The sequence below is a fragment of the Bubalus kerabau genome, chromosome 19 (assembly GCF_029407905.1).
Source record: "Bubalus kerabau isolate K-KA32 ecotype Philippines breed swamp buffalo chromosome 19, PCC_UOA_SB_1v2, whole genome shotgun sequence".
In the NCBI taxonomy this organism is placed as follows: domain Eukaryota; kingdom Metazoa; phylum Chordata; class Mammalia; order Artiodactyla; family Bovidae; genus Bubalus; species Bubalus kerabau.
Genome location: NC_073642.1, coordinates 16,783,454 through 16,807,450, shown reverse-complemented (window position 1 = coordinate 16,807,450; position 23,997 = coordinate 16,783,454). Strand labels below are relative to the sequence as shown.

General features: G+C 45.2%; 1 long non-coding RNA gene across 1 annotated transcript in view; it reads left to right on the top strand.

Annotated features, from left to right (window-relative positions):
• Positions 1-23,997, top strand: part of LOC129634083 (uncharacterized) — a 49,990-nt gene that overhangs the window by 6,380 nt on the left and 19,613 nt on the right. The window lies entirely within an intron of this gene.

Sequence of the window (23,997 nt, the reverse complement as noted above, 5' to 3'; positions counted from 1 at the left end):
AATCACAGTCTACATTAGATAATAGTTTAAACTGAACAAAAATGTATATGGAACATATTAAAATTGGTTAGATGTAACCAAATCAGTGTTTTCAGGGAAGTTTATAGGCTATTAAAACTCAATAATCTAAGTTTCTATTTGAAGACAGGCAAGGAGTAGCACAAAAGAAAAGAAAACCATCAACTCACCAAAATCAGGAATGAGAAATGAGACATCACTGCAGCTAATAATTTTAAAAACTTAAGTGAAATGGATAAAGTTCTTGAAAAGTAATAGTTTAACAAAGCTGAAAGAAGAAATAGAAAATCTGAGTATCACATGGCTAATAAAATAATTGAACTTGTAATAAAAAACCTTCTCACAATAAAAACTTTAGGCTCTAATAGTTTCACTGATGACTTTCTGTTTCACTGATGTTTAAGAAAAAATACACAATCTACACAAACTGTTCCGATAAAAGAAATGAGAAAAACTTTTCGGCTTGTTTATGAGGCCAGCACAACCTTGCTATAAAAGCTTGACAGGGACATTATAAAAGCAGAATTCTAAGTTAATATCCCTCATGAACATAGAATATTTTTATATAAAAATATTAAAATATCAAATCAAATCCAGTTATATATAAAATATGATATCATGGAGTTTATTTGAGGAATATAAAGGTGGTTTAACATTCAAAAGTCAATGAATGGAATTACCCATATGAGTTGAATAAATGAGTAAAACTATGGATATCTCAATGGAAGCAAAAAACTTTTGACAAAATTCTACATATTTATTATGAAAAGTTCTTTCATCTGATAGAGTTTTTAACAATGGCTAACATCATACCTAAGGGTAAAATATGCTTTTTTGTGTGTGAATTTTTATGAAATTAAGAATAAGATAAGGCTCTTCATTATCACTTTTATAATTAAAATATGTAATAGTATGAAGACTGTCCCCCTGAATATGAATAAAACCAAATACCCAGTACCACCACTTTATTTTTAAAAAACCTTTAATTTTATATTGGAGTATAGAGATCTAACCAATCCATTCTAAAGGAGATCAGCCCTGGGATTTCTTTGGAACGAATGATGCTAAAGCTGAAACTCCAGTACTTTGGCCACCTCATGTGAAGAGTTGACTCATTGGAAAAGACTCTGATGCTGGGAGGGATTGGGGGCAGGAGGAGAAGGGGACGGCAGAGGATGAGATGGCTGGATGGCATCACTGACTCGATGGACGTGAGTCTGGGTGAATTCCGGGAGTTGGTGATGGACAGGGAGGCCTGGCGTGCTGCCATTCATGGGGTCGCAGAGTCGGACACGACTGAGCTACTGAACTGAACTGATAGGCAGTTAACAATTTTGTGATAGTTTCAGGTGGACAGCAAAGGGACTCAGCCATACATAAGCATGGATCCATTCTCCTCCAAGCCCCCTTCCTATGGAGGCTGCCACATAGCATTGAGTAGAGTTCCCTGTGCTACACAGTAGGCCCTTGTTGATTATCCATTGTAAATATAGCAGCCTCAGTACCACTTTAATGCAATGTTGTCTGAGAGGTCTTAACCAGAGTCGTCAGGCAAGAAGAAGTTTAGGTACCAGATATAAGCATTGATGGACTTCCATGGTGATCCCATGGTAAAGAATCCGCCTCCCAATGCAGGAGACACAGGTTTGATCCCTGGTCGGGAAGATCCCCTGGAATAGAAAATGGCAACCCATTCCAGTATTCTTGCCTGGAAAATTCCATGCACAGCGAAACCTGGCGAGCTGTACCCATGGGGTCGCAAAGAGTCCACACGACCAAGGAGGCACGCACTATCCGAGGATTCACCTTCCCAGGAATTCAAGTCGGGCCCTCCAAAGTGTCTTAGTTTGGGGCTGGTGAAAGAGAGTGTGGAGTGCATAGCGCCCCCTGGTGCCGGGCGCGGTGGAGAGTGCGAAAGAGATGCCAGTCATCAGTAGGGGATGAAACTCGAAACTCGAGGAATAAGAAGTTTAGCGTGTATTGGTCTGCAAATCCAGAGAGCCTGGGTCCCCAGCTGGGTCCCCTGCCCATCAAGCTATCCCAAACACTCCGTCTTGAATCAGAAGGGGATTTAGAAGCGAGAAGAGGTGGCCGCCGCCAATACCTTTAATGCCCAGGCCGGGAAGAAAGCGGGTTAGGATCTGATACCGCTGAGTAGAGGACCCAGGAGCCTCCCGCCCTGGGTGCTCGGTGTGGCGGGGGCGGGGGCGCGCTGCGCGCTGCGGCGGCGCGGGCGCCGTGATGCAGGTGTGACACCCGCGGACTCCTGCCTCCGCCGGGATCGCCCCAGCGCCGCGTTCTCCCGAGCAGCCGGCCGGGCCACCCGGACGGACCCCGCTCCGCCCGCACCCGGAGGCGGCCGCGTGCGGATTTCCCACCCAGGTAGGGGACGGCATTGCTCGCTCCGGTGCGTGCAGACCCGGCCGGGGGCGCGGAGCCCGCGCGACCCTGGGGGCTCTCAGGCTCGCCTGCCTGGGCTGAAACGTACACGCTGGTACCTCTGAATGTTGTTTATAGTAAATGGCACAAAAGACAGGGGAGAGTCTTGGAAAGCTGGCGCAGAAAAGCAAGCACTTGCCTGCTGCGCGGGGTTGCGCGCCTCTTTGAAGCGGGCATCCCCAAGGGCTGTTTTTAAATCCTGTTTGAACTGTTAGCGCCATACATAGTTTTGCAACTTAGGCTATTGACGTTGATAACTCCCTTTCCATAAGCTTCCTAGTCACCCCTTTTAGTTTCGGTTCTTTGCAATTAGATGAATGTGTGTGTGTGTGTGTGTGTGTGTGTGTGTGTGTGGTGAATGATGTTGTTGTTGGTTTGTTCTTAAAGGACAGATCGAAACCAGGCTTTCACCTGGTACCTCTGGGTTGGGGTTTGTGAGTGTGTATTTGTGTGTGTGGAGGGCGCCCTCCGCGGGTGTGGGAGCCGTTTCTTAGGGACGCGGAGAGGATTTGTTTATAGATGGATTTTAGCGCAAGGAAAAGAACATGATTTGTTCTGCAGGGATGGGTGAGCGGGTGCGTTTAGCCAGAGAGGAGCGAGGCACTGCCGTTTCCTCCGCAGACGGGTGTTAAGATATATCTGCTGTCCAGGGTTCAGCCCGGCTGCTGAAACATGATCCTTAAACCAGAAATCACAGATGCAGACTAGCTCCTTTTAAAGGTAACTTAACCTCGGTGTCTGGGGCTCTGGTAAGAGCAGACCGGTAGGGTGGGGTGGGGTGGGGTGCGTGCTCATTTTTTAAAAAGCTTGTTCAGAATCAAATGTGGGTGGTTTTGAGGTTCAGGGAGTGGCAGGTGAAGGATGGGAAATAGATACTTATAAGGGAGAATTAAGACTTCCTAGCCAGCTCAGTGATCCTTCTGGTCTACCCTGGTCTCTTCAGTTTCTGCTTCTTGCCCTTTCCAGAAGAGGTCACTTACCCTGCTTGCTCCAGTGGGTGCAGCAAGCACAGTACAGGCTTGCTCTGCATCTTTCTTGAGTCAGCAAATACTGGTCGAGCACCTAGTTATGTGTCAGAGGCTGGATTAACCCTGAGGGGCGCAGAGAGGATGAAAACAAAGTCAATTTCCCCAGAGCTCACATCTGGTGGAGAAGAAACACCTGTAATAATGAGGTGTGATAAGTTCAGCAATGTAGATGTGGAAAGAGTGGTGGGAGCAGGAAGAGAGGAATTAATGTAGCAGTGACTTTTTTTTTTTAAAACTAAGCGCTCCTAGGTGAGATGTTACATTAATTTCAGTAGAAACGGGGTCCCTCTCTTGGTCCTTTGGTCTGTGAGTAACCCCCATCAGTCTCCCCATTATCAGCATCAAGGTTACTGTATGTGCAGAGCTCTGTAAGTTACAGCAGGGTTGGCGTTTGCAGTATGTGACCAGATACCAGTAGACACAGACACAGGATGACAACCAAGAGAAAAGAGTGTCCAGCGCAGGAGGTCAGTCTTTTTGTTTTTTTAAATGGATCGTTTCCCCAAGTTCTAGAACCAGGAAGGTTTGGGAGCAGTACATCACAAAGGCAAGGATTCTGGATAGTTCTGAGGGATTCTCAGAGCAGATGAACTTCTGCCTTCATCTCCTTTGGGTCCCTGACCTGTCTGTGCTTGTCTCAGCTCAGATCAAAAGGAAAGCTCTGAACTTGGATGTCTCTAAATGGATGGAATAAAGGAAATCTAAAGCTATTCCAACCAATGTGCTCTGGGAAATAGAAATCCAATCTGACGGATTTTTTTTTCCTGGACAAAATCTATGGTGGGTGATAAAAAAATGGTAGAATGAAGAACTCTTGTGCTCTACATGTTGCCAGAGATGCATCTTATGTGCGTCTTGTAACCTAAACCATCACTGAGGTATTTAAAAAGCAGATTGGCACACGTCAAGGACTGTGGGTTTTGATACTCAAACAGACCTAGGTAAGTGTCTTGTGCAGGTTTCTTAGCCTCGCTTTGAGCTTTGGGTTCCTGAGCTGTAAAATGGAGATAACAGTGGAATTCTTATAATATAATTACATCATAAGTGCTTAAAAATATGTTTATTGGGAAATGATCATCATATATAAGTTGCTTGACACAAAGTAGGTGCTTAAGAAATGGCAGTTCATTCATTGAGTACCTACTATGTGTCAGGAATTGCTCTATGTGTAGGGATACGGAATTGAATTAAATAAAGTCCCTCAAGGAGCTTACCTTGTGTGTGTGTGTGTGTGTGTGTGTGTATGTAAGATAGTGGACAAATAAATAACAAGATAATGATGCATTATAGTGGAGAGACATAAAGCAGAGTAAGAGGAATGGGGAGTCTTGCCAGAGGGTGGGGTGAGGATTGTTATTGTTTAATATAGCTTGGTCAGGGAAGGCTTTGCTGATGAGTGACATTTGACTGGACCCCTGGGGAAGTGAGGAGTGGGCCAGGCAGATGTCTGAGGAAGAGCATTCTGGGCAGTGTAGCAGCACCTGCAAAACCCTGAAGCAGGAGGGAGGTGTGTTCATACGAAAACCCAGAAAGAAGTTCAGTGAGGCTGCGGGTGAGTGAGCGAGGGGAGCAGCAGTAGGATTTGAGGTCGGAGGGGTAAGCCAGCAGGGTCACTGGGGTATTGCCTCTCATGATTTCTATTTGTTGAGAAGATTAATATCCTGAGTACTTGTGGAAAGAATTGGCTGACATCTTACACTCGATGTTTAGAAGAAGGCTGGTTGGGAGACATAGGTTCCTAGGTCACTCAGCCTGAGCAAATGCAACCAGCAGAGGCATAAATCTTTCCAAGGTGATGAGAAGCTCAGTGCAAAACAGTGTTCAGCAATCTTTCATCCAGATCAAGGACTGTTTTAGGGCTTCTTTTGAACCTTTCCTCCGCAATGAAAGAAAGGGCCACCTTTACTGAATAGTCCTGCAGGTATTGTCCCTGCTAGTTTTTAGTCTGTATTCTTGGAGGATGAAAGTAGTTTCTATGGCTATGGAAAGATGTTAGAATCAACTGGAAATACACTAACTGTTGGTGTACCATGGGATGCATGTACATGATATTATATGGTGCACTTATTTGAGACTTCCATCTTGTAGGCTGAATACAACGAAGATCACAATTTGCTGCTCCACCCCTCTGGGTCATTATTCCTTTACAGCAGGGGTCCCCTACCTCTGGGATCTAATGCCTGATGATCTGAGATGGAGCTGATGTAATAGTAATAGGAATAAAGTGCGCAATGAATGTAATGCGCTCGAATCATCCTGAAACTATCTCCCCTGTCTGGTCCATGCAAAAATTGTCTTCCATGAAACTGGTCCCTGGTGCCCAAAAGACTGGGGACTGCTGCTCTAAAGAGCATGGTTTTGGCAGACTTATTGTTACCAAAGAGAAGAGTGTGAGGGGAGGGAGGACAGATAGATTAGGAGTTTGGGATTAAAATACACACATTGGGCTTCCCAGGTGGCGCTAATGGTAAAGAATCTGTCTGCAAGGCAGGAGATGCAGGAGACGCGGGTTTTATCCCTGAGTTGGGAAGATCCCTTGGAGGAGGGCACAGCACCCCGCTCCAGTATTCTTGCCTGGAGAATCCCATGGGCAAAGGAGCCTGGTGTGCTGCAGTCCATGGGGCTGCAAAGAGGCGGACACGACTGAGCAACTGAGCACATACACACACTATTGCATATAAAATAGATAAACAACAAGGACCTACTACATAGCACAGGGAACTGCATTCAGTATCTTGTAATAACCTATAATGCAAAAGAATCTGCAAAAGAATATATATACGTATTTATATAGTATATGTGTCTGATAGAATCACTTTGCTGTACACTTGAAATCAACTGGACCCAATTAAAAAAAATAAAGAGCATGGTTTTGGGGATTTGAGAGCTTCCCCCCCGGGGCTGACCCTAGTGCTGCGGGACTGTTGCAGTGTGTTTCATGGATAGAAATGGGGTTGGATGCCTGAGAAGCTGGTCAAAGTTTCTATGAAACAGGATTTGACAAGGTTGGGTCCTGGCTGGGTGGCTGGCTGGGTGGCCCCCAAGTCACCCCTTTAGAAGGTGACTTTCACCTCTGTGGATTTTTCTCCATCTGAGGTCTTGCTGCCTCAGAAAGCCACTCTGTCCCTCTGGGCTACATCGCAGTGACCTTGCTCACCCCAGACTGAATTTGCAGTGGCTGGGACCCTGTGTGGCATGGCAGAGTGTCTTCTTCTTGCTGATCCCCTTGGTGACAACCACATCACAAGGAGAAGCTTTCCTGATGAGCACACATCCAGAGCAGAGCAGCTGAGATGCCTCCCCTGGGGGCTGATCACATACATTAGGGCTGACCTTACCAAGGGGACTATAGGACAAATCTCCCCACAATTTAGCGGCTTAAGACAGCAACGATTTCTCATTTTCTCACGTGTTTACGGGCTGGCCAGGCAGTTCTTTAGGTCTGAGTGGGCTTGATTCATCTCAGCTGGGTTTGTTCATGTGATTTTTGTCTGCTGTTGGAGTGGCTGAGAGATGGCTGCTTGAGGGTGGCCTTACCTGGGGGAACTTGGCTCTGCTCCGGGTAGTACCACATTTTCCAACAGGCTAGCCCAACATGTTCACATAGTATCCCTGGAATCCAAGGGGGAGTGGAAACTTGCCTGACCTCTTGAGGTCTAAGCTTATACTTGGCACACCATTGTTTCATCTTTGTCTATTGACAAAAGTAAGTCACAAGGCCAGCCAGAGTGAAGGTGTAAAGAGTCTGCCTGCAATGCAGGAGACCAGGGTTCGATCCCTGGGTCAGGAAGATCCCCTGGAGAAGGGAATGGATACCCACTCCAGTATGCTTGCTTGGAGAGTCCCATGGACAGAGGAGCCTGGCGGACTGCAGTCCATGGGGTTGCAAAGGGTTGGACATGACTGAGTGACTGACACTTTCTCTTCAAGTCACAAGGCCAGCCCAGAGTGAAGGTGTAGGGACTAGAATATACTTTAAAAAATTATTTACTCATTTGGCTGTACCAGGTCTTAGATACAGCATGTGGGATCTTTGACCTTTTGTTGTGGCATGTAGGGTCTAGTTGCCTGACCAGGGATGGAACCTGGGCCCCCTGCATTGGGAGCACAGAGTCTTAGCTGCTGAACCACCAGGGAAGACCCTGGAGTACACTGCTTGATGGGAGGAGCTACAAAGGCACACTGCAAAGAGCATGGATATGGAGGGAGGAGGGGAACTGGACTGTCTTTGCATTCAGTCTACCATAGGGACATTAATATTTAAAGTCCCCTTGACTAAGGCTCCTTTTTTCCCAAGTTCTGCTTGAATGGACAATGCCTGAAACTTGCCCTTTTCTTTTTCTCTGTTGTTCTCTGTTTCCATGGCTGATCAGCTTCAGACATATGAATCTTTAGATAGCCATTCATCCACCACATATTTACTGAGTGTTTCTTCCATGCCAGGCATGGGCTCCCAGGTTGGCACAGTGGTAAAGAATCTGCCTGCCAATGCAGGATGCACAAGAGACGCAGGTTCAATCCCTGGGTTGGGAAGATCCCCTGGAGGAGGAAACGGCAACCCATTCCAGTATTCTGTGCCTAGAAAATCCCATGGATAGAGGAGCCTGGCGGGCTACAGTCTATGGGGTCACAAAGAGACAGACATGACTGAGCCACTGAGCACACACACACACACGTGCACCAGTCAAGGCAGCAAGGTCCATCCTCATGATGCGCTCATCCTAGCTGGGAGATGGTGTGTACATAAGTAAATGTGCATTATGTGATGAGGGACATCACGTAGGGAGAGCAGGATGAGGAGTGCCTGGTTGAGTGGATGAGGAGCAGGGTGAAGGAAGGGGTGGGAGTGGTCAGGGTGACATGAAGGAAGGGAGTCAGCCAGATGGATATTTGGGGAAGGACCCTTCTAGGCAGGGAAAGTGACAAGTGTGAGGGCCCCGAGGGAAGAGTGTCCTGGTGTATCCTGGGAACAGAAAGGGCATTCATGTAGAGAGGGTGACGATGGAGAAGGTGAGATCAGACAAATCGCTGAGAGCTGGGTAATACAAGGTTATCTAGGGCCTTGTGTAGACTGTGGCTTTTACTCTGAGCGTGATGGGAAGCCAGTGGAGAATTTTGAGCACTCGCTGACATTATCTGATTTAAGCTTTACAGTGATTACCTGAGCTTTAGACCTTAGAATAGACTTTTGGGGTTAAGGGTGAAAACAGGGAGGTAAAGTCAGGAGGCTACTGCAATGATCCAGGCAAGAGATGATGGAGGTTTGGACCAGGGTAGTTGGTGGAGATGGTGAACGGTCATCAGATGACGGATATATTGCTCTAGGGATTCAAGGATGACTCTACATATTTTGACCTGAGCAGCTAGAAAGAGTGGCCTTGTAGTGAAATGGAGAAGGAAGAGCAGTGGGGTTTAAGTGAACACCCAATGGGAGATGTTAATTTGATAGTTACACGTGTGGGTCTAGAGTTGAAGGAAGAGGTCCTAGAAGGAGATACGAGCTTGAGTATCGCTCGCATTCTCAGTTTGTCCCTTCCGTGAGCCCAGCCCCTGCTGCAGCACCAGTGCCCTGCACATTGCTTGGCATGTAGTCTGTGCTCAGTGAGTACTGAATGAGTGACTGGAGTCGTTCAATCACTGGAGCTGACTGCGGACCTTTGTTTCAGTGGGTCTTGAAGTGTAACTCCCTGAACTTATTCTTTTTCTTTTCAAGGTCTCATGAGAGCCTTATTGTGGATCCCACGGACTAAAAACAGACTTTAAATGTGAAGGCTCCAATTGCTTATGTCTTATAGAAAACAATGTGTGATGACAAGTAAGAAGGAGAAACAAGTGGAAACCAAAAAATAGCTCATACTTTCAAAAAAGGAGACAAAATCCTGCGGGAGAGGAGGTTGAAATTCAGAGGTGTGATGTTCTTGGGTTATTATTGTACTCCTCTTAATTTAAGATTAAGCAGAAGCAGGAAAGAATCTTGCAAAAGGAAGATGTTTATTTAAATCGATTTTGTGCCAAGTGAAAGAGTGTCACCAGCTTGCTTGAAAAATCCCACATCTACAGCATCTTGTGTAATCTGTTCCTGTTTATAAAAGGAGAGAAATCAGCAATAGTCTTATAGGAACAGGGGAGGAACAGTTATGGTGTTTAATTGGCGTGACTTTAATTGGAATGACTTCAATCTCAGACTCCAGGTGCTGACCATGTCCTCCCCGTGGTGTGACTGAATATGTGTGAGTGTGAGTTTTGTTTGCAGTGATATTAGAGGGGGTGGGAGTGAGGAAAAAATGTAGTTACTGCAATGGCAAATGGCTTCCTCTGTGTGTGTGTGTGTGTGTGTGAGAGAGAGAGAGAGAGAGAGGAGGAAAGGGACAACAGTGGGAAAAAAAGAACTAAAGCTGAGAAGGAAATATGAGAAAGGGATGTCAAGTTGGCCTCCGTTTGTAGGTGTGGATACCAAGCTTGACCATGTTGGAGATTGGATGGAGCGGTGGGATTTGGGATCAAACAAAACTTGGTTTGGACTCAATCTTCCTTACTTTCTAGCTGTGTAAACCATAGCAAGTTATTTAATTTCCCTGAGCCCTGGTTCCTTCAGTTATAAAATGATGGTGGTGATGGTGGTGGTTATGACGGTGATGATGGGAGTAGTAATAACACCCAAGGGGTCTGCAGTTTCTTTCATGCTCCTGTTCTTGGCACTATGTTGGTCTAAATACTAATTAAAGAATTACCGAGTGCACACTTAGTCATCAGTTGTGTCCGACTCTTTGTGACCTCATGGACGGCAGCCCTCCAGGCTCATCTGTCCATGGGATTCTCCAGGCAAGAGTACCGGAGTGGGTTGCCATTTCCTCCTCCACGGAATCTTCCTGACCCAGGGATCAAACCCATGTCTTCTGTGGCTCCTGCATTGCAGGTGGATTCCTTACCTGCTGATCCATCGGGGCTTCCCAAAGGATCACTACATCTAATGAAAGAATTGGAAATTCTAAGTGTAGAGAGAGTTTAGAACCTGTCATTTATAGTTGCCAGTGCTGATGGGATTATTTGCATGAGGCCCATGGTGTTCAAAATGAGACAGGTGGATAATAATCAGACTTATGAGCTAGAGATTTCTGAGGTGCCTCAAAGGGAAACCAACCTTCCTTTCTCTGCAACAGGCCAACCCCCCAGCTCAGCTCTGCCTTGTCTCATACTTTGTTAGAATTCCTTGATCAAAGTTTTTGAGTCATTTGGATTATGGAGGTGCAGAAACTCTCCATCAGATGCCTCTGGGTTTTGCTCCCATAAAATCTGCCCCATGATGTTTTCTACTGGAAAATCTGCTGTTTTCCCTGCTCCAGGTACATAGCAGGCACACAATACGAGTCTATTTGATTCATGAATGAGTAAATGCTGTTGTGGCTGCTCTGTTCGCTGAGGCTCCTTGGTTTTTCCTCTTTGACCTGGACAAGACGTGACGATGTGAGATACAGTGCTGTGTTTGCAGCATCTAGTAAGTACTCAGCAGCTAAGGGTTTCCCAGGTGGCGCTCGTGGTAAGGACTCCATCTGCCAATGTAGGAAACATGAAAGATGTGGGTTCAGTCCCTGAGTTGGGGTCGGGAGGATCTCCTGCAGGAAGGCATGGTAACCCACTCCAGTATTCTTGTCTGGAGGATCCCATGGACAGAGGAGCCTGGCAGGCTACAGTCCATGGAGTTGCAAAGAGTCGGACACGACGGAGTGACTAACATACAACCAGAGCAGCGATGGTTTCTCTCTGTCCCACCTCCCTGCCTTTGCTGCCATTTTGGCCTCCTCTGGATCAAGGAGCATCAGGTTTATCTTGGGGCTCTCAGATGCTTCCGGAGCAAAGATCAAAGCTCCCTTGCTGTCCTGCCCATGGATTACAGTTCACCCACTGTGTCTCCTGGCCCACTGAAAACCTGCACCATGGATTCCCTCCTTCAGTGGCCCACACAGACATGGTCCTATCACATTTCTCTGTTTCTATGGAAGCTCCTGCTCCATGCCCTTCCTGTTTCCTTCAGTCTTTAGAGCTTGCTTCTGTCCAGGGAAGCAGTGGGGAGAGTAGCATTAACTTTTTTCTTTTCCCCAAAAGGCAACTGAAAATTCTCCCCTAACCAGAGACTCTGTGTGTGTGTGTGTGTGTGTTATTGCTCAGTCGTGTCCGACTCTGCGATTCCATGGACTGTAGCCTGCTAGGCTCCTCAATCCATGGGATTTTCCAGGCAAGAATATGGAGTGGATTGCCATTCCCTTCTCCAGGGGATCTTCCTGACACAGGGATCGAACCCCGGTCTCCCATATTGCAGACAGATTCTTTATCGTCTGAGCCACCAGGGAAGCCCAGTGACTCTGTAACCCCTCAGAAATAGAATTAAATTGAACTCTTTTAGGAGCTAGAACATATAGGCCATGTCTTCTCTTCCATTCCCACTTTATAGATGGGAAACCTGAGGTCCAGAGCGAGGAAATCACAGATGAAGGTACTCTTGGACAAGCGGTGGAACAACCTCATTTCTTTCTCTTCCCGTTCTATGTAGATGCAGGAGAAGGTAATTTGGCCAGACTTCTGGGGCCTTCTTGCATCACAGATGTCTGGGTCTAGCAGTTGACTGTTCAAGCTGGGAGCTGGGGACCATTAACTGCTTAATACATCAAACCCAGATGATGCATGTGTTGGCAGGAGCTCTGGCGCCTAAAAGTCACGTAAGCTTGAGGGAGATGTGTGTACTTCACACATGTGTTTTCATGGCTCCCCATTACTGAAACCTGCCAATGAACACATGTCTGTCCATCAATACCTCCAAATGTACAAATTTGTTTTAATAAGTATTTCATTGGCAGGTTCCTTTGGCTTCCGTGGTGGCTCAGACAGTAAAGAATCTACCTGCAATGCAGGAGGCCCAGGTTTGATACCTGGGTCTGGACGATGCCCTGGTAAAGGGAATGGCAACTCACTCTGTTATTCTTGCCTGGAGAAGTCCCTGGACAGAGGAGCCTGAGGGGCTACAGTTCCATCCAGTCCGGAAGAGTCGGACACGACTGAGTGACTTTCACTTTCACTTTTCATAGGCAGTTTCCTTTTTGGGCCCAGAACAAGTTCAGGACAATGGAAGGACTTACTTGGACTAGAGGATCTTAGTGTTTCAGAGCTGAAGGATCTGTAGGAATCTAAACTCCCCACTAGGCAAAGACAGGAGCTGAGTCTAGAGAAGGAAATGACTTGCTTAAGGTCCTACAGTCAGGGAACACTAGAGAGAGGACCAGAGCCCAAGTCAGGCCTGCAGAAACTAAGTTTATCAGACAGTGGAGAGCAAGAGAGACCACGATCACAGCAGCGTTATTTACAAGGTATGGAAGCAACCCAAGTGTCCATCAGCGATGACTGGATAAGGAAGCTGTGGTACATACATACAATGGAATACTACTCAGCCTCAGGAACAAATGCGATTTTGCCATTTGCAACAACATGGGTGGACTTGGAGGGTATTATGCTTGGAGAAATAAGTCAGCCAGAGACTTATTGTCTCTGGCTTATTGACTTATTGACTCTGTATGGTGTCATTTATATGTGGAATCTAAAAAAGAATCCAGCTAGTGAATATAACAGAAAAGAAACAGACTCACAGATACAGAGAACAAACGAGTGGTCACCAGTCGGGAGAGGGAAGTGGGAAGGGGCCAGAGAGGGGTAGGAGATTAAGAGGTACAAACTACAGGGCATAAAATAAACAAGCTACAAGGGAATGTATTGTGCAGCACAGGGAATATAGCCAATACTTTATAATAACTGTCAATGGAGCATAAGCTTTAAAAATTGTGGATCACTGTGTTGTGCTCCTGAAATTTATGTAATCTTGTACACTGCCTGTACCTCAATTAGAAAAATTAAGAAAAAAAAAGAGAGCACGGGAAACGAGGCATGGGTGCCCTTCACCCTGAGAAACCCTCTGCAACATGACGGATGGTTCCCCCAGGCAGTTGAGAGCCTGGATGGCTCCCCTGCAGCTTCCTCTGAGAAATCCTCTGGGGGTTTCCCCTGCCGGTGACCCAAGCACAGGCCCAGTGAGCGGAGCTCCTGGTCTGCCCGCGGCCCCTGCTCTCCTGCCAGGCGCAGGGTCTGACTGTGGCCTCTCGCCTGATCGGGGGCAGCAGATGGTGCGGATCGGAGCCCAGCTGGCACGTGGGCGGCTCTGAAGGAGCAGAAACAGCTTGGCGGGGAGAGGCCTGCGCCAGACCAGAGTCCCGGGCGCCCCTCGGACAGGGCTAAAGAGGTCATGGCCATGTCAGGAGCTCCTGACCTTGGCACTGGAGGGCTGAAGGGACTCAGTTCCACTCCTGCGCGCCCCCAACCAGGACGACTGATGAAGGCAGCCCGCCCACAGTTGCTTAAATGTCTGTGGGTTACAGGCAGCTGCTTTGAGTATTTTTCAACAAAGCATAAAAATTAAGCTTGAAGGAAAGGGAAGATCTGGGAAAGCAGAGTAAAGGTGGTAGCTTCAAAACTAAAGTGGTAGCACAGGGAACTCTCGCTCGATGTTACGTGGCAGCCTGGATGGGAGGGGAGTTTGGGGGAGGATGGATACACGTATACCTATGGCTGGGACCCTGTGCTGTCCACCTGAAACTATTACAACACTGTCCATTGGTTATTCTCCAGTATAAATCAAAAAGTTAAAAAATGAAAGCAGTAAGAGGATCAGCCCACGTGGAGTGGTGAAGAGGTCGATTAGAAAGGGTCAGAGCAGAGGCTTCCCTGGTGGTGCAGTGGCTAGGAGTCCGAGCTCCTACTGCCAGGAGCCCGGGGTTTGATCCTTGGTCAGAAAACTAGATCCCACAAGCCGCAACTAAAAAAATCCTGTATGTGGCAACTAAGGCCTGGTGCAGTCAAATAAATAAATAAAAATAGATGTTAAAAAAGACAAAAAAAGAGAAACAGTCAGAGCAGCATGGAAACAGGATGGGATGCTGAGCTGAGCTCTCCTCTCACTCCCCACGATGGGTGACTTTGTCTTCATTTGGGGGTCCCAGTGCATCTCTGGCAGAGAAGCTGTGCCAGGCTCCCTGCCTCACATCATGGGGTTGGGGGTCTCCTGTTTCCACAGTGACCCAGTGTGGGGGACCAGGTAGAGCTCTCACAGGCGGGGTTATTCCCATCAGGTTTCTCAGATTCATCCGTGTCACTGCCAGGTGGATGTCCTGGGACTCTCAGCCCATTTTCTCCAGGCATGTAAGGTCTCTTCTGGCTGGCTTGACCTTCCAATTATTCCTAGATTCTTGAACTTCTTAGAGAGGGTAGAGAAAACAAAGAGTCCTGAAGTCAGTCTCTCCTGGGTTCCCTGCCTGACCTTGCTTCTTACTCAGTTGAGATCTTAGGTGAGTCATTTAGCAATGCTGGGCCTCAGTTTTCCAATCAGTAAAATGGGAATGATGATGGTTTTACCTACTCTGTAGAGTCACTGATGGCAGATACTATTAGATGCTGCATCCTCGGTCCAATGACTAGTTGAGGTCCATTTACAGCAGCAGCTGCTGCAGATTGAGCCTGTCACCTCCAGATTTCCTGTGTACACCCCCAGATTCCCTGCAGCCTGCTCAGAGCTCTCATCTGCTCCCTCTGCTCTCACACTGGGGAGACGAGGAAATGCTTAGGACTTGCCCATTTGGGAAACAGAGGGGAAAGTCATGCTGGTGTGATAAGAATCACCTTCAGCATTTGCTCGGCACCTCATATTCCAACAGCAGTGTCCTCACAATAACCCTCAAATAGGCAGCTTATAAGTCTGTTTTATTTTCTTACAGATAAAGAAATAGAGACAGCAGAGGTTTCATCTTACAGCAAAGTTAGCTTTGTACTGAGGACCCACATGGATGCATTAGACGTGGTTCCTCTAGGAGCTTGTAGTTTGATCATGTGACAATAATGATGATTATGATGTATATATGATTTCATTTCATTTCATTCTTCCAATCTCTGTGAAGTGGGAGTTTATTGTCTCCATTTTGTCATGGAGTAAACTGAGGTTCAGAGAAGTTAAATAAGTTTCCCAAAGGTTATTGTTGTTGTTCAATCCCTCAGTAGTGTCTGACTCTTTGTGACCCCATGGACTGGAGCACACTAGGCTTCCCTGTCCATCACCAGCTCCTGGAGTTTGCTCAAACTCATGTCCATTGAGTCGGCGATGCCATCCAACCATCTCATCCTTTGTTGTCCCCTTCTCCTCCTGCCTTCAATCTTTCCCAGCATCGAGGTCTTTTCCAATAAGTTGTCTCTTCACATTAGGTGGCCAAAGTATTGGAAGTTCAGTTTCAGCATCAGTCCTCCCAGTGAAAATTCAAGGTTGATTTCCATTAGGATTGATGTGTTTGATCTCCGTACTGTCCAAGAGACTCTAAAGAGTCTTCTCCAACACCACAGTTCAAAAGCATCAATTCTTTGGCACTCAGCCTTCTTTATGGTCCAATTATCACATCCATACATGATTATTGGAAAAACCATAGCTTTGACTATACAGACCTTTGTCGGCAAAGTAATGTTAGCATTGGTTGAAGGGGAGAATGGATTCAAATGCAAGGCTGCTTAACCTCAGAACATGCTCTTTGCTGTGTGCTGTGTTCCCTCCCCATCAAGTCCCTGAAGGCTGGTTGGGTGCAGCAATGAGCCTCAATCCATAACCTTGTCTCCAGCCTCTCCTGCTCCTGTTGCTACAACCCACAGGTTCCTAAAGGGAGTTTTCAAATATCTGGTTACTTCCTAATGGGCTTAAACCAGGAACTGGATCCAACTGGATTCCCAGCCTCTAAAGCTATTTTCCTACAAGGTCTTATAAGGGCTGCAGTGCCTAGGCTCTGCTGTTGGGAAGCTCACTAATTATGAGACTACAAGGTGAGAGGATGATGGCACAGAGATACAAACTGAGTGAATGTTTGTGGGAGCATGGACTATAAGCAATGATTATTGCTGCATAAGGAGAGAAGACTGAGGGCCAGAAAAACTACTGGACAGGGTGAAGGGGCATTGCTTAACTGGGCCTTGAAGGATGAGTAGGAGTTTTCCAGGAGGGCGCTGGGGAGGAGAATGGTATTCCTGATAGAGGAGATAGTTTGAGAAGTAGCTAGACCTGAGAGTGTTCAGTTGATTTGGGAACAATAAGCAAACTGGTATGGTGAGGTGGTTTTGGCTGGCAGTTGAGGACGGGCAAAGGGGATGGTGGAAGGTGGCATGGACATGCACTGGAACCTCTTGGGGTTTTTCTGTTTTAACTTCTGTTGGAGTATAATTGGTTAACAATGTTTTGTTAGTTCCTCTTGGGAGTTTAAATGTTATTAGGAGTGCAGAGGAGGAAAACCCCTCAAAATCCACTAACATACTCAGAAAAGCTGACTGTTGTCTGGGCTCCTTGAAATGGTCCTTTGAATGTCGAGATAATTACTGTCCTTTGCTTCATCCACAAGGCCTGGCCGTGTGTGAACTCTGTGGATCATAAGCCTGATATAGTTTCCATCACAGACATCCATCCAATTAGAGAAACAACAGCAGTGGAAACTGTGATTGATGTCTGGGAGATCTTCAGTGTACAGAAAGATCCAAGATAGCATGAAAATATTTAAGAACTATAAAGAAGTCCTAGACCATAGTTGCCCAGAACAAACAGAGCAGAAAGTTCTGTTTTCTGGCTTTAGAGTAGAGGGGAGAGCTGCAAGGGGACCAAGAGGACCAGCAATCTCTTTATTAAACCTGCTTCCTACTCTTCCTGGGCACACAGACTCCATCTCCCAGCCTCTTTTTCAAGTGAGTGTGGCCACGTGACAGGTCTGTTGATGTGATGAGAATGGGTGTGATGGGTACCACTTCCAGGGCCGGCCAGTGAACTTCCATACGCCCACCTCCAAGCTCTTTTCCCATCCACTGGCTGGCCCTGCTTGGCGCTGTCTCGTGCCAGAAATAAGCTCTGCCTATGTTAAACTACTGACATTTTTGGAGTTTGTTATAGCAGTTAGCCTACTTTCACCAATACAAAGCCTGAAATTTTAATTAGTAATTCCTCATAAGCTTATGGGAACACATCACAGAGGATCAAGAAGAGCATTTCTTGGTAACATAAAGATGAAAAAGCTACCTCTGGGCTGACTGCTGGGGTGCCTGTTTCATGTGAGCTTCTTTTGTTTTAATTTTAAAATTTATTGTATTCTTATTTAGTAACATCTATTTTAATATTTAAACTTATTGGGCCTTAGAAAGCATCACTATGAACAAAGCTAGTGGAGGTGATGGAATTCCAGTTGAGTTATTTCAAATCCTGGAAGATGATGCTGTGAAAGTGCTGCACTCAATATGCCAGCAAATTTGGAAAACTCAGCAGTGGCCACAGGACTGGAAAGGTCAGTTTTCATTCTAATCCCAAAGAAAGGCGATGCCAAAGAATGCTCAAATTACCGCACAACTGTACTCATCTCATATGCTAGTAAAGTAATGCTCAAAATTCTCCAAGCCAGGCTTCAGCAATACATGAACCGTGAACTTCCAGATGTCCAAGCTGGATTTAGAAAAGGCAGAGGAACCAGAAATCAAATTGCCAACATCCTCTGGATCATGGAAAAAGCAAGAGAGTTCCAGAAAAACATCTATTTCTGCTTTATTGACTATGCCAAAGCCTTTGACTGTGTGGATCACAATAAACTGTGGAAAATTCTGAAAGAGATGGGAATACCAGACCACCTGACCTGCCTCTTGAGAAACCTATATGCAGGTCAGGAAGCAACAGTTAGAACTGGACATGAAATAACAGACTGGTTCCAAATAGGAAAAGGAGTATGTCAAGGCTGTATATTGTCACCCTGCTTATTTAACTTCTATGCAGAGTACATCATGAGAAATGCTGGGCTGGAAGAAGCACAAGCTGGAATCAAGATTGCCAGGAGAAATATCAATAACCTCAGATATGCAGATGACACCACCCTTATGGCAGAAAGTGAAAAGGAACTAAAAAGCCTCTTGATAAAAGTGAAAGAGGAGAGTGAAAAAGTTGGCTTAAAGCTCAACATTCAGAAAACGAAGATCATGGCATCTGGTCCCATCACTTCATGGCAAATAGATGGGGAAACAGTGGAAACTGTCCGATTTTACTTTTGGGGGCTCCAAAATCACTACAGATGGTGACTGCAGCCATGAAATTAAAAGACGCTTATTCCTTGGAAGGAAAGTTATGACCAACCTAGATAGCATATTCAAAAGCAGAGACATTACTTTGCCAACAAAGGTCCATCTAGTCAAAGCTATGGTTTTTCCAGTGGTCATGTATGGATGTGAGAGTTGGACTGTAAAGAAAGCTAAGTGCTGAAGAATTGATGCTTTTGAACTGTGGTGTTGGAGAAGACTCTTGAGAGTCCCTTGGACTGCAAGGAGATCCAACCAGTCCATTCTAAAGGAGATCACCCCTGGGATTTCTTTGGAAGGACTGATGCTGAGGCTGAAACTCCAATACTTTGGCCACCTCATGCGAAGAGTTGACTCATTGGAAAAGACTCTGATGCTGGGATGGATTGGGGGCAGGAGGAGAAGGGGACGACAGAGGATGAGATGGCTGGATGACATCACCGACTCAATGGACGTGAGTCTGGGTGAACTCCGGGAGTTGGTGATGGAGAGGGAGGCCTGGCGTGCTGCGATTCATGGGGTCTCAAAGAGTTGGACACGACTGAGTGACTGAACTGAACTGAAAATAGTTATACTGCACAGTATTTAAAAAGTCCAATAATTTTAGATAAGCAGAATCACCGTATGATTCAGCAACCCCACTCCTGGGCATATATCCAACAAAACTGCAATTCAAAAAAAATATATGCACCCCTATGTTCATAGCAACACTATTCATAATAGCCAAGACATAGAAGCAACTGGACAGGGACAATTTAAATGTCCCTGGACAGATGAATGGATAGAGAAGATGTGGTATATATCTTATGTATGTCTGTGCATATGTGTGTGTGTGTACACAATAGAATAGTACTCACCCATTAAAAAGAATGAAATAATGCCATTTGCAGCAACATGGATGTAACTAGAGATTATCATACTAAGTTGTTGTCGTGGTTCAGTCACTAAGTGGTATCTGACTCTTTGCCACCCCATGGACTGCAGCAAGCCAGGCTTCCATGTCCTTCACTATCTCCTGGAGTTTGCTCAAACTCATGTCCATTGAGTCAATAATGCCATCCAATCATCTTATCCTCTGTTGCCCCCCTTCTCTTTTTGCCTTCAATCTTTCCCAGCATCAGGGTCTTTTCCAGTGAGTCAACTCTTCGCATGAGGTGGTCTAAGTATTGGAGCTTCAGCTTTAGGATCAGTCCTTCCAATGAATATTCAGGGTTGAGTTCCTTTAGGATTGACTGGTTTAATCTCCTTGCTGTCCAAGGGACTCTCAAGAGTCTTCGCCAGCACCCAATTTGAAAGCATCAATTCTTTGGCACTCAGCCTTCTTTATGGTCCAGCTCTCACATCCATACGTGACTACTGGAAAAACCATAGCTTTGACTATATGGACCTTTGTCGGCAAAGGGATGTCTCTGATTTTAAATACGGTCTAGGTTTGTCATAGCGTTTCTTCCAAAGAACAAGTATCTTTTAATTTCATGGCTGCAGTCGCCATGTGCCGTGATTTTGGAGCCTAGGAAAATAAAATCTGTCACTGTTTCTACTTTTTCCCCATCTATTGGCCGCGAAGTGATGGGACTGGATGCCATGATCTTAGTTTTTTGAATGTTGAGTTTTAAGCCAGCTTTTTCACTCTCCTCTTTCATCCTCAAGAGGCTCTTTAGGAAGTCAGAAAAAGAAAGACAAATACCATATGATGTCAGTTACATGTGGAATCTAACTGTGACACAGATGAAACAGAAACAGAATCATGGGCAGAGAACAGACTGAGGGTTCCCAGGGGGAGGGGGTTGGGGGAGGGTGGAATGGGAAACGGGGTTGGCACAGGTACGCTTTTATATTTAGGATATAAGCAACTAGGAGGTTCTTAAATGCAGGAAAGGGCACGGGGTTAAATAGCCAGCATTTCCTCTGATGACTCTTCCCTGAGCCTATGCACTCTGAAGAGACTAAAGTTCAATATTTTCCCTTTCTTCCCACATTGTTTCTGACTTTCATAAAATGATGAGGATATCTTGTAACATTTGATATCATTAAAAATAATAATAATTGTTTATACTGAAAACTGGGGAAGTTCTTGCCACATAAATTACCTAAATAATTAAGAGTGTTGGATCTCTGTGTATTATGCAATGTGGTTGAGCGTCTTACTGAGAACAGTGCTGGGTGAGTGAGGAAAGCTTCTAGGAAAAAAACTCCATCTTTGGTGACGTGTGCCTGACGACCACGGAGCATATATGCCTCAGATAAGGCTGACTTCTCCAGGTATGTTGATCATCTGTATCCTAGATTGTAGCTAGGACCATCCACTGAAACTTGAAGTACTTAACAGGTAGATTTGGTCTTTTGGCCCCTCATGCTATAGTGTAGAAATTCAAAGGGCTTGATGAAAGGTGTGACCAGATGCTTACTGGCCAGTGTGTTCTCAAAGGCTGGTGTTCTGAGGTTGTAGAAGGTGGTTGGGGCCCAAATGTAGCACATTAAAAATTTGATTCTTGCTCAAAAGTACACTTCACAGTTGTATTTCTATTTCGTAGTTTTTATCTTCTAGGATCCCACTGATCTATTATTCTAGTATGAAGTGGTGGACTTCTGGATTGGCCACAGTTCATTTGCCACTTTCCCCTGGTGAAAGCTATCAGAATATTACAGTGAACACTGGTGGAGCTGGGGAGCTCACATTCCACACGGAGGATTCACCTCGGGGAACACGGAGGATTCACCTCGGGAAAAGAGTGATAACCCCATTCACTTTGCTGGTGATTGGCTCAAAAGTGTGACTCAGTTTGGCTAATGAGAAATGAGGATAAGTTAACAAAGCAGCATCTGGGAAAGGTTTTTTTGTTCCTAAAGTGGAAAAAAAACCCCACAGAAAACACAGTCCTTTTTCTTTCTCTGGACGTTGTCACATGTACATTTTACACCTGAAATTGGGGCAGCCATCTGGCTACCGCTTGAGGCTGAAACCAGCGTGAGAGATGGCAGAGCAGAGATGTGGAAGGAACCTGGGCTCCGGAATGATATGTCATGGTTTTAGTGAATCAGCTCGTTCTGGAATCCTTCCTTCTGGACTTTCTGCTTCCTTATTGCTTAAGCCAGTTTCTGTTTCATTGTGACAAAATAATTTTTTAAGTGGAAAATACTGTTGGCTGCCTCTTCAGTATTTTTTATCCTTTTCTTCATTACCATGAGAACCTCACTTTTTTTTTTTTCTTTTTTCCCCTAGAGAGGAAAGGGTAATATACTCAGCTGAAAATGTTTTCTCTTCAGATTTCTTTTCAGCTAGAGATGACTCTAATTCTAGCTACTGAGATACTGATGAAAAGTTCTGAGTGGGGCCTTGGGAAAACCTTTTTAATAGGAATAGGTTTTTTCCACCTTCTAAACTGTTTATCATATTTAGAATGATAGGTAATATGTGCTGAATTATGGAGTAGTTCATCTAGATATATTATTGAGCAGATGCTCTTTAGAATTTAAATTTTACCATAGGTAAAATCGATGGTGGTGGTGGTTGAGTCACTAAGTGGTGTCCAACTCTTTGCAACCCTGTGGACTGTAGCCCGTCAGGCTCCTCTGTCCATGGGATTTTCCAGGCAAGAATACTGGAGTGGGTTGCCATTTCCTTCTCCAGGGGATCTTCCCGACCCAGGAATCGAACCCGGGTCTCCCACATTGCAGGCATATTCTTTACAAAATTGATAAAAATTGATAAAATCGATAGCTGGTGGGAATTCGTCGTATGATGCAGGGAGCTCAAAGCTGGTGCTCTGTGACAACCTAGAGGGGTGGGAGGGGGTGGGAAGAGGGAGGGAGGTTCAAGAAGGGCACATATGCATGCCTGTGGCTGATTCATGTTGGTGTATGGCAGAAACCAAAACAACGTTGTAAAGAAATTATCCTCCAATTAAAAATGAGTGTAAAAAAGTAAGAGACACGTATCGTGTACTAACACACACATATGGAACCTAGACAGATAGCACTGCTGAGCCTGTTTGCAGGGCAGCAGTGGAGGAGACACACGCTTAGAGCAGGCTTGTGGGCCGCAGGGGGAGGGGAGGGTGGGGGGAGTTGAGAGGGCAGCCCTGAGACGCATCCCAAGCCGCGTGTAAAACAGACAGCCAGTGGGAGTTTGCTGTATGATGCAGTGTGCGAAAAAAAAAAGGTGACTTCAAGCTTTGCAAAAAAAACTCCAACAAATTAAAATATGGCTTTGTTGCCACTGTTTAGTTTTGATATCTATGCCGTTTATACTCAACTTGAGGTCCTTTTTCTTCTTTGAAAGAGTTTTTTAAAATTTGTTTTTTGTTAACAAATTACCAAACAATGGTAGTCTATTTTCTGGTGTTGCTCAATAAGGCACCATATGTATTTATCTATTTTTCTCTTTACCTTTTGATTCCCTTCACCCCATTTCTCCAATTCCTTCTGTCCTTGAAAGGAAGGAGGACTGTTCTCTGTATCTAAGAGCATGCTTGTTTATTTGTTTAGTAGATTCTACGTATAAGAGAGAGCTTACAGTATTTTTCTTTTTTTGACTTACTTCACTTAGCATAATGCCATTAAGGTTGTCACAAATGGCATAGTTTCATTCTTTTCTTATGGCGGAATAATATTCTATTCTTTATCCATTCATCTGTTGATGGACATTAGGTTGCTTTTATATCTTGACTATTGTAAATAATGCTGCGATGAACATGGGGGGTACATATATCTTTTTGAGTTAGTGTTTTCATTTCCTTCAAATAAATCCCTAGAAGTGGAACTGCTGGATCATTATGGTAATTCTATTTTTCAGATTTTGAAGAACCTATAGCACATTTTCCATAGTGGCTGTGCCAATTTATGTTCTCACCAACAGTGTACAAAGGATCTCTTTTCTCCACAATCCTCATCAACACTTGTTCTTTCTTATCTTTTTCATAACAGCCATTCTAACAGGTATGAGGTGATAGCTCATTGTAGTTTTGATTTGCATTTCCCTCATGATTAGTGATATTGAGCATCTTTTCATGTGACTATTGGTGGTTTTCTTTGGAAAAAAGCATGGTGTAAGGTAGTGGCCAAGTTTCTTTTCTATGTGGCTGTCCAATTTTCCTGATGTCATTTATTAAGAGATTTTCCTTTCCGCAGTGTATATTCTTGACTCTTTTGTTGTAAATCAATGGACCATTTCTGCATAGGTTTATCTCTGGGCTCTTTATTCTGTTCCATTGATCTATGCATCTGATGTTTTTGCCAACACCAAAAATATACTGACAATACTATAGTTTCGTGGTATAGGAAGATGCCTTCATCTTTGTTCTTCTCTCAAGATTACTTTGGCTTTTTGAATTTTTTGGTGTGGTTT